The following is a 12,008-nucleotide window of genomic DNA, read 5'->3' as shown; positions in this document are numbered from 1 at the left end:
GCAACAGTTACAAACAGGATATGAATTACATTTAACATTTAAGTCATTTAGCAGACGCTCTTATCCAGAGCGACTTACAAATTGGTGCATTCACCTTATGATATTACATTTACATTTACATTTAAGTCATTTAGCAGACGCTCTTATCCAGAGCGACTTACAAATTGGTGCATTCACCTTATAGTATCCAGTGGAACAACCACTTTACAAAAGTCCATCTAAATCTTTTAAGGGGGGGTTAGAAAGATTACTTTATCCTATCCCAGGTATTCCTTGAAGAGGTGGGGTTTCAGGTGTCTCCGGAAGGTGGTGATTGACTCCGCTGTCCCGGCGTCGTGAGGGAGCTTGTTCCACCATTGGGGTGCCAGAGCAGCGAACAGTTTTGACTGGGCTGAGCGGGAACTGTGCTTCCTCAGAGGTAGAGAGGCGAGCAGGCCAGAGGTGGATGAACGGAGTGCCCTTGTTTGGGTGTAGGGCCTGATCAGAGCCTGAAGGTACGGGGGTGCCGTTCCCCTCACAGCTCCGTAGGCAAGCACCATGGTCTTGTAGCGGATGCGAGCTTCGACTGGAAGCCAGTGGAGAGAGCGGAGGAGCGGGGTGACGTATTAGGCATGAAACAAGGAAAAACTGGTTGAAACTGAGGAAGATTGTTTAGGAACCTGTCCAATGTGTGAATTTTAATTTTGTGTTGGAAAACCTTTTCTATCATCTGGGTCCACTGAACTCAATTCAATCGCCCCCAAACTGGTCCCCTTGTTGAGATCTTCTATGTGCTTTTATGCTATCATATGACTTGGTTGATTCCAAATAGTGCATTCAGAGGCATTTTCAAAAGGGGTCAAATGAAGTCTGACATGTATAGTAAGTGTGTTCAACTTTTCACCAGTGCACTTTGTAGGGAATAAGGTGCCATTTTGGACACAGTCTGTGTCTGTAACCAGCACCGGCTCTGCTTCAAATTATCAATAGCATGGCCAATAGCATGTCTATAGATAAGGATTCGCATGGAGTCAGTTTAGTGTTATTGTCCCTTATTAACACACAAACAATTATACATTTCCATGTCTTTATTGAACACACCGTGTAAACATTCACAGTGCAGGGTGGGAAAAGTATGGGAACCCTTGGATTTAATAGCTGGTTGACCCTCCTTTGGCAGCAATAACCTCAACCAAACATTTTCTGTAGTTGCGGATCAGACCTGCACAACGGTCAGGAGGAATTTTGGACCATTCCTCTTTACAAAACTGTTTCAGTTCAGCAATATTCTTGGGATGTCTGCTGTGAACTTCTCTCTTGAGGTCATGCCACAGCATCTCAAATTGGGTTGAGGTCAGGACTCTGACCTGGCCACTCCAGAAAGCGTATTTTCTTCTGTTGAAGCTGTTCTGTTGTTGATTTACTTCTGTGTTTTTGGGCATTGTCCTGTTGCATCACCCAACTTCTGTTGAGCTTCAATTGGCGGACAGATAGCCTAACATTCTCCTGCAAAAATGTCTTGATAAACTTGGGAATTCATTTTCCGTCGATGATAGCAAGCTGTCCAGGCCCTGAGGCAGCAAAGCAGCCCCAAACCATACTTTACAGTTGTGATGAGGTTTTGATGTTGATTTGCTGTGCCTTTTTTTCTCCACACATAGTGTTATATGTTCCATCCAAACAACGCAACTGAAGTTTCATCTGTCCACAGAATATTTTGCCAGTAGCGCTGCGGCACATCCAGGTGCACTTTTGCAAACTTCAGACATGCAGCAATGGTTTTTTTGGACAGCAGTGGCTTCTTCCGTGGTGTCCTCCCATGAACACCATTCTTGTTAACCTGTTGGGTCTAGGGGGCAGCATTTGCACGTCTGGATAAAAAAAATGTACCCGATTTAATCTGGTTACTAATCCTACCCAGTAACTACAATATGCATATACTTATTATATATGGATAGAAAACACTCTAAAGTTTCCAAAACTGTTTGAATGGTGTCTGTGAGTATAACAGAACTCATTTGGCAGGCAAAACCCTGAGACATTTTCTGACAGGAAGTGGATACCTGATGTGTTGTATTGACTTTAAACCTATCCCATTGAAAAACACAGGGGTTTAGGAATATTTTGGCACTTCCTATTGCTTCCACTAGATGTCACCAGCCTTTACAAAGTGTTTTGAGTCTTCTGGAGGGAGATCTGACCGAACAAGAGCCATGGAACGTTGATGTCCCATTAGACACCTGGCGCGCTAGTTCATGTTGGGTACCCTCGTTCCAATACGTTATAAAAGAGTATGCATTCGTCCACCTTGAATATTATTCATGTTCTGGTTAAAAAAGGCCCTAATGATTTATGCTATACAACGTTTGACATGTTTGAACGAACGGAAATATATTTTTTCCCCTCGTTCATGACGAGAAGTCCGGCTGGCTTACATCATGTGCTAACGAGACGGAGATTTTTGGACATAAATGATGAGCTTTTTTGAACAAAACTACATTCGTTATGGACCTGTGATACCTGGAAGTGACATCTGATGAAGAGAATCAAAGGTAATGGATTATTTACATAGTATTTTCGATTTTAGATCTCCCCAACATGACGTCTAGTCTGTATCGCAACGCGTATTTTTCTGGGCGCAGTGCTCAGATTATTGCAAAGTGTGATTTCCCAGTAAGGTTATTTTTAAATCTGGCAAGTTGATTGCGTTCAAAAGATGTAAATCTATAATTCTTTAAATGACAATATAATATTTTACCAATGTTTTCTAATTTTAATTATTTAATTTGTGACGCTGACTTGACTGCCGGTTATTGGAGGGAAACGATTTCCTCAACATCAATGCCATAGTAAAACGCTGTTTTTGGATATAAATATGAACTTGATAGAACTAAAAATGCATGCATTGTCTAACATAATGTCCTAGGAGTGTCATCTGATGGAGATTGTAAAAGGTTAGTGCATCATTTTAGCTGGTTTTATGGTTTTGGTGACCCTGTCTTTGACTTGACAAAACATTACACACAACTCTTGTAAATGTACTGTCCTAACATACTCTAAATTTATGCTTTCGCCGTAAAACCTTTTTGAAATCGTAAAACGTGGTTAGATTAAGGAGATGTTTATCTTTCAAATGGTGTAACATAGTTGTATTTTTGAAAAATTTGAATTTTGACATTTATTTGGATTCAAATTTGCCGCTCTTGAAATGCACCTGCTGTTGATGGAGTGCACCACGGGTGGCACGCTAGCGTCCCACCTAGCCCCAAGAGGTTAAGTGTTTTACGTATCGTAGACTGGTCAACAGAGATGCTAGCATGTTCCAGAGATTTCTGTAAGTCTTTAGCTGACACTCTAGGATTCTTCTTAACCTCATTGAGCATTCTGCGCTGTGCTCTTGCAGTGATCTTTATAGGACGGCCACTCCTATGGAGAGAACCAACAGTGTTGAACTTTCTCCATTTTTAGAGATACTTTTGTAACCCATTCCAGCTTTATGCAAGTCAACAATTCTTAATCTTAGGTCTTCTGAGATCTCTTTTGTTCGAGGCATGGTTCACATCATGAATAGGAAACTCAAATTGTTTGAGTGTTTTTTATAGGGCAAGGCAGCTTTAACCAACATCTCCAATCTCGTCTCATTGATTGGACAATTAGCCTTTGGAGAAGTCATTAGCCTAGTGGTTATGGTGGAAAATTGCAAGATTATGTTATAATACTTTTATTGCATCAAATAGTTGTTTTATGTAACAGAATAGAGTATTCGTATAACTGTTGTGTGTGTGTTCTACTGAGGATGGGCCAGACAGAGGAGACAGAGGAGATTTACGATGTCTTTTGGGTGATAAAACCTAAAGAGCATTCCAGAGCATGAGTTAATGTTTCTGTTCTATACCGTACCAGGGAGAGATGGCTCCAATTTGGAGTTGGAGGGCCAGACACTGGTCTCTACACAATGAAAACTGTTGACACAGCAGATACTGTCTGCTATGTATTAATGGTATCTTTCATACAAATCTTAACCTTGTGACACATTCTATATATCTGTTGTTCGTCATGTAGGTTGAAAGGGGTGTATCTTGGCTATAAAATACCTTTGTACTTTTGTCTCGGGGCTCTCAACAAATCATCTGAGCGTGAATTGTCGACCAGCCATGACCAGCCATCATTATCATAGAGCACTCAATCGATTCATTTTATATGTGTGCGTTGTATTGACCTGCTCCCTTATTAATAAGTGATTAAAGATGTAGTTTAAGTATAACTCTGACTTGTGTGATAAGTTTGTCTCTCCTCATTTGATAGTAAAGAAATTAACCACCACAGAGTTCACATACTTTTTCCAACCTACACTGTGAATGTTTAAATGATGTATTCAACATAGACAAGAACAATACAATCGTGTGTGTTATTAGTTTATGCACGCTATGTTTGTCTATTGTTGTGACTTAGATGAAGATCAGGTCAAATTTATGCTGAAATCCAGGTAATTCCATGGGGTTCACATACTTTTTCTTGCCACTGTATTTGGATAGCATGACATTTATTTTGTGGTTAAACACCACTCCAGCTATAAGGTCTAAAATGAATGCAAATGTTGTGAACAACACATTTTTAATAAAGAGCCTTTGTGGTTCTTTCCGCTTGAACGGTTCTTTATGATCTGTATGTGTTGACTGTTATCTGAGATGAGAAAGTGAAGGGAGCATGGGGATAAGATGGTGCTGAAGTGAATGGCTGACATGCTCCTAACCAAATGTGCCATTTTGTTCTTTTTTTTTGCATTGTTTGGAACTTATTTTATTTATTTATTTGTACATAATGTTGCTGCTACCGTCTCTTATGACTGAAAATAACTTCTGGACATCAGAACAGCGATTACTCACCATGAACTAGAAGAAGCCTTTTCCTTTACCGAGTCAGACGAGAAGGATATACTGCTTTCCTGGGGACAGGCCCAAATCCCCGTAATTTTCATGAAGAAAATACGGAGGAAAAGGGGGCGCAGGTCGGGCTGCCTTCTGAGAATCCATAGGCTAGCGAGTAAACTCCCACTGCCATCCGTTCTACTGCCTAACGTGCAATCATTGGAAAATAAAATTGATGACCTACAATTACAATTATCCTACCAACGGGACATTAAAAACTGTAATATCTTATGTTTCACCGAGTCGTGCATGAACGACAACACGGAAAATATAGAGCTGGTGGGATTTTCCATGCACCAGCAGAACAGAGAATTAAGCTAAATCTGGTAAGACGAGGGGTGGGAGTGTGTGTCTTTTTGTCAATAACAGCTGGTGCGTGATGTCTAATATTCAAGAAGTCTCGAGGTATTGCTCGCCTGAGTACCTTATGATAAGCTGTAGACCACACTATCTACCTAGAGAGTTCTCATCTATATTATTCGTAGCCGTCTATTTACCACCACAGACCGATGCTGGCACTAAGACCGCACTCAACCAACTCTATAAGGCCATAAGCAAACAAGAAAATGCTCATCCAGAAGCGGCGCTTCTAGTGGCTGTGTACTGTGGTGGCTAATTTCTGCATTACCAAATGAGGAGAGTTACAAACTTCACACACCAGTCAGAGTTATACTTAAACTACATCTTTAATAATAAGAGCTTTGCAAAAGCCCTTTGACTTTCAATGATGCGCCATTGAAAGTGACAACACAAAAGTACAAAGATCTTTTATAGCCAAGATACACCCCTCTCAACCTACATGACGAACAACAGATACATAGAATGGTCACAAGGTTAAGATTTGTATGAAAGATATCTATAAAACATAGCAGACAGCAACTGCTGTGTCAACAGTTTTCATTGCATAGACCAGTGTCTGGTCCTCCTACTCTAAACTGGAACCGTCTCTCCCTGGTACGGTATAGAACAGAACCATTAGCTCATGTTCTCTGAAATGCTCTTTAGGCTTTATTACCCAAAGACATCGTAAATCTCCTCTGTCAGTGCTATCTCATAGAGCCACATCCTCAGTAAAACACACACACAATAGTTAACAGAATACTCTATTCTGTCGAATAAAACAACCATTATAATACAATACAAGCATTATAACATAATCTTGCAATTTTCCACAACAGTACTATAATGCAGATAAACTTTTTACCAGCATGCCACATGTGCAACCAGAGGAAAAAAAAATCTAGACCACCTTTACTCCACAAACAGAGATTTACATTATATTACATTACATTTAAGTCATTTAGCAGACGCTCTTATCCAGAGCGACTTACAAAATGGTGCATTCACCTTATGATATCCAGTGGAACAACCACTTTACAATAGTGCATCTAAATCTTTTAAGGGGGGGGGGGGGGGGGTTAGAAGGATTACTTTATCCTATCCTAGGTATTCCTTAAAGAGGTGGGGTTTCAGGTGTCTCCGGAAGGTGGTGATTGACTCCGCTGTCCTGGCGTCGTGAGGGAGCTTGTTCCACCATTGGGGTGCCAGAGAAGCGAACAGTTTTGACTGGGCTGAGCGGGAACTGTGCTTCCTCAGAGGTAGGGGGGCCAGCAGGCCAGTGGTGGATGAACGCAGTGCCCTTGTTTGGGTGTAGGGCCTGATCAGAGCCTGAAGGTATGGAGGTGACGTTCCCTTCACAGCTCCGTAGGCAATCACCATGGTCTTGTAGCGGATGCGAGCTTCAACTGGAAGCCAGTGGAGAGAGCGGAGGAGCGGGGTGACGTGAGAGAACTTGGGAAGGTTGAACACCAGACGGGCTGCGGCGTTCTGGATGAGTTGTAGGGGTTTAATGGCACAGGCAGGGAGCCCAGCCAACAGCGAGTTGCAGTAATCCAGACGGGAGATGACAAGTGCCTGGATTAGGACCTGCGCCGTTTCCTGTGTGAGGCAGGGTCGTACTCTGCGAATGTTGTAGAGCATGAACCTACAGGATCGGGTCACCGCCTTGATGTTAGTGGAGAACGACAGGGTGTTGTCCAGGATCACGCCAAGGTTCTTAGCACTCTGGGAGGAGGACACAAGGGAGTTGTCAACCGTGATGGCGAGATCATGGAACGGGCAGTCCTTCCCCGGGAGGAAGAGCAGCTCCGTCTTGCCGAGGTTCAGCTTGAGCTGGTGATCCGTCATCCACACTGATATGTCTGACAGACATGCAGAGATGCGATTCGCCGCCTGGTTATCAGAAGGGGGAAAGGAGAAGATTAATTGTGTGTCGTCTGCATAGCAATGATAGGAGAGACCATGTGAGGATATGACAGAGCCAAGTGACTTGGTGTATAGCGAGAATAGGAGAGGGCCTAGAACAGAGCCCTGGGGGACACCAGTGGTGAGAGCGCATGGTGCGGAGACAGATTCTCGCCACGCCACCTGGTAGGAGCGACCTGTCAGGTAGGACGCAATCCAAGCGTGGGCCGCGCCGGAGATGCCCAACTCGGAGAGGGTGGAGAGGAGGATCTGATGGTTCACAGTATCAAAGGCAGCAGATAGGTCTAGAAGGATGAGAGCAGAGGAGAGAGAGTTAGCTTTAGCAGTGCGGAGAGCCTCCGTGACACAGAGAAGAGCAGTCTCAGTTGAATGCCCAGTCTTGAAACCTGACTGATTAGGATCAAGAAGGTCATTCTGAGAGAGATAGCAGGAGAGCTGGCCAAGGATGGCACGTTCAAGAGTTTTGGAGAGAAAAGAAAGAAGGGATACTGGTCTGTAGTTGTTGAGATGCATACAAAGCTCTCCTCTGCCCTCCATTTGGCAAATCTAACCATAATTATATCCTCCTGATTCTTGCTTACATGCAAAAACTAAAGCAGGAAGTACCAGTGACTCGCTCAATATGGAAGTGGTCAGATGACGCGGATGCTACGCTACAGGACTGTTTTGCTAGCACAGACCGGAATATGTTCCGGGATTCATCCAATGGCATTGAGGAGTATGCCACCTCAGTCATTGGCTTCATCAATAAGTGCATCGACGACATCGTCCCCACAGTGACCGTATGTACATATCCCAACCAGAAGCCATGGATAACAGGCAACATCCGCATCGAGCTAAAGGCTAGAGCTGCCACTTTCAAGGAGCGGGACACTAATCTGGATGCTTATAAGAAATCCCGCTATGCCCTCAGACGAACCATCAAACAAGAAAAGCGTCAATACTGGATTAAGATTGTCTGAGAGAGAAAGCAAGGGGAGCACAGTCAAAGCTGAGATGTTGCTACACATTAGAGGTCAAAGGAGAAACAGTAGGGGCAGAAACATGGAGAGAGAACACACTGGAACTACTTTGTCTCGGAGGCTGTCTGTGTACAAATACGTAACAGCCCAGTATCAGCCTAGTCCTTGAGGTTCACGTCTAAACGTTTGGTTGCTGGACCACAGCCCAGTATCAGCCTAGTCCTTGAGGTTCACGTCTAAACGTTTGGTTGCTGGACCACAGCCCAGTTTCAGCCTAGTCCTTGAGGTTCACGTCTAAACGTTTGGTTGCTGGACCCAAGCTCAAGGTCAAAATGGGGATGGTATTTACATTTTAGCCCTACAGTCAAACTCAGCTTTTTCTGATGTGAACACAGCCTGAGAAACTGTCTGTCAGCTCTCACAGCTGCTGGACAGGGTATACATGAGAATCATACGTTCTGTATACTCTGTCCAGCAGCTGATGTGTTTGTAATTGTCTGTGGTGTGTCTCTGTATATTTAAACCATGAAATGTTCATGTTATGTTCATGTAATGTCAATGTTGTGCATGTTGAAGTTGTAAACTCACTTTGAAAGCACACTTTCTTAATTAATATTTGATTGTACTTTTCAGCTAAAGACTCCATTCAAGTCTTTCTACTTAAATATTCAGAATGTTATGCTTGTTATTTATCTAAAAAACGATTGTATATTTACATACATTTTATTATATTAGCCAATTGTTAGAAAATCTTGCCCTTATAATTGTATTATATTTACTGGATATTAACCTAAGAATCCATTCAGACCCTGTGGTACTTAAGTGTTATTTAATATTGACAATAAAATCTATTGAATTTGAACATGTTGTGGTATTTAATTCATGTTTATTACATTTTTGGGACTAAAATATATATTTTATACCTGTAGAATTAACAGGTTTACTGCAGCTGTTTGGGTAGAATGCGGGTAATACTTGGTAATTTATCACTAGGCCATCAATAAACTTTCATTTGGACCGTAATGGGCCCCACGAGGGTAGGCCAAATAACATAAGGGCTTCTTGTGGGCTGGTACTGGGCTGCCCACACTTACTTGGGGCTGAATAAGGGCTGCCAGCACAGGGCCAGCAATTAGGGGTCAACTATTTGCCCTTGAGCAAAAACCCAAGGACACAGTGCATGTAGCCCAAGGCGGGCCTTTATTACAGCCCAAAGTGGACCCCTACGGTGCCAACCTGGGTGTGTTTGCTGGGCTACATTGCACATGATTTCTCTATTGTACTACATTCCGCTACAAGACCATGGTGCTTGCCTACGGAGCTGTGGGGGGAACCTCCGTACCTTCAGGCTCTGACCAGGCCCTACACCCAAACAAGGGCACTGTGTTCATCCACCTCTGGCCTGCTCGCCTCCCTACCTCTGAGGAAGCACAGTTCCCGCTCAGCCCAGTCAAAACTGTTCGCTGCTCTGGCACCCCAATGGTGGAACAAGCTCCCTCACGACGCCAGGACAGCGGAGTCAATCACCACCTTCCGGAGACACCTGAAACCCCACCTCTTTAAGGAATACCTGGGATAGGATAAAGTAATCCTTCTAACCCCCCCTTAAAAGATTTAGATGCACTATTGTAAAGTGGTTGTTCCACTGGATATTATAAGGTGAATGCACCAATTTGTAAGTCGCTCTGGATAAGAGCGTCTGCTAAATGACTTAAATGTAAATAATTGATATGTTGTATACCTCCATACACTACTTTGATATCCAGCAGTAGGGATTAAGAAGTGAGTATAGGCAATGCCCACTGAAAAAAAAAAGTGGGTATACGGCTTATACCTGCGTATCCGCTCCACTACACCACTGGCCCTTTGTGTTTTACAAAAGTGCACTCTCCTACATGAGTGCGCTGGTATTACGGTTGCAGTCCATTCAGAATCACGAACCTGTCACACACTGAAGGCCTATAGGTTTGCCAATGTGCAAACATAATAGATATAAAGGCTATTAAGATAATTTTTCAAGAAAGGAGGAAATATACTTGGCCTGGCAAAGCGGTTTTATGCACTGACTGAACGGAAGCTGATAATTATGAGTTTTTTACTCTGCTGGTATTGGGAAGAAATTAAGAGTCCTCACTGTCCGAGACCAAGTTGTGACCTAGTACAAATGTATCTGAGACAAGAACGAGACACTCTAAATGTGGTCTCGAGACAGGACTCGGTCTCAAGTACTACAACACTGGTAAAACCTACAAAACAGTGAATGTAAACCAGGGAAAAAAACGCACAACCCTCCCCTGTGCCCAATAAAAATACACACAAAATGTCGATCTGTCCCTAACAACACCACCCACCATACCATTTCTCTGGCTCTTTAAATCCATCCAGCCATCAAATATTTTAGATGGGGAAGATGATACATGTGTACATGCGTGGTAATTAAAGAGGGAGTGTGTGAATGTTTGTGTGAGTGGTTACTGAGAGAGCAAGAGAGAAAGGGGGGAGAGGGGGGAGAGAGAGAGAGCGAGAGAGAGGGTACAAGGCAGCTCAGATAGATGCTGCTATAGTTCTGGGCGCTCTAAAAACAGAGAGAGAGAGAAGCATCCATAGCCAAATGAACGCAGCACCCACATCTCTCTCTTCTCCATCTCTCTCTCTGTCTCTCCCTCCATTCCCTTCTCTCTCTCCCTCCATCCCTCGCTCTCTCTCTCTCTCTCTCTCCACTGCAGAGGCTAACAGCAAGGGTACTCCCAGCTGCTGTGGTGATTGGCAGCCAGTTACAAACGCTGCTATTTAGAAAAGGATTAAGTGTGTGTGTGTTCGCTGCACTGAGTGCAGGAGCACTGAGAGGAGAGAGAGAGGAGTGTTTGGCTACTTCTGCTGTGCATAATTTTTTCCGTCTGAGAGGATGAGGGAGAGGATGTAGCTGTAGACTCGGACCTAACAACTGTACAGGTAGATCCCAGGTAGACTGCAGCTTGCAGCCACCTCTCAGAGGAGTGTGGCTGCAGAAAAACGAACAAAGGCAGGGGTACTGGGAGGTGAGGATGGCGAGTTTTGGGAAACTTACAGACTAATTTAACCGTCGCAAGTCACATGACGAGATGGGGGGGAGGGGCTCACGGAGTGGCAGCTACTGCTGTACTGTGGCTGAGGCCAGGTAATGACCTTTCACGTGTGTGTGTGTGTGTGCGTGTGCCTGCCTGTGTGTGTGCCTGCCTGTGTGTGTGCATCTGTGTGTATGAATATACATGAGTGACCGTGTGTTTACCTTGGTGTGTTTATGTGCGTACCTTCATCGCAGTGTGTGTGTGTGCGTGAGTGCATTCGTGCATGACTGCGTGCATGTACCATATATAATATATGGGAGTGCCATATGGTTGCAATGAAGTTTTTTTTTTGCGATAAGACCCTCCTTGTGATGTACAGACCAATCTGGGCCAGAACTGTAACTGCGTATCACACAGGGTATTAGTAGCCTAACCATATTTACATTCAACCATCTTTCTGCAAGTACCTGTCGGATAAAAAAATCACGACAGGCTTAATGGAAACAGTACAATTGCCTGTAAACTTTCCAAATATCGACAGAACATAATACCCTAGACAGGGGTGGATATTTTTTGTAGGTGAAATAGATCATTCAACAAATGGCAGTGGAAACGCTTTGTTGCGAATGTTGATAGAATAACCATCATGTCACAGTAAACTTGTAGTCACACGATGATATGTTGTGTGGTCCTCCTACTACGACTTCGAAAAGCATGCAAAGTTTATTAGGCTGCAGATTAAATAAGTTATGACATCTGTATGAGCTTGATGCTCCTTCCCAATAAATATCGAGGGTCTTAAATATATGGGTGTGGCATGATGATCG

This window comes from Salmo salar, chromosome 19, assembly GCF_965601325.2.
Source record: "Salmo salar chromosome 19, fSalSal1, whole genome shotgun sequence".
NCBI lineage: Eukaryota > Metazoa > Chordata > Actinopteri > Salmoniformes > Salmonidae > Salmo > Salmo salar.
Note: the sequence above shows the minus strand (reverse complement) of the source record.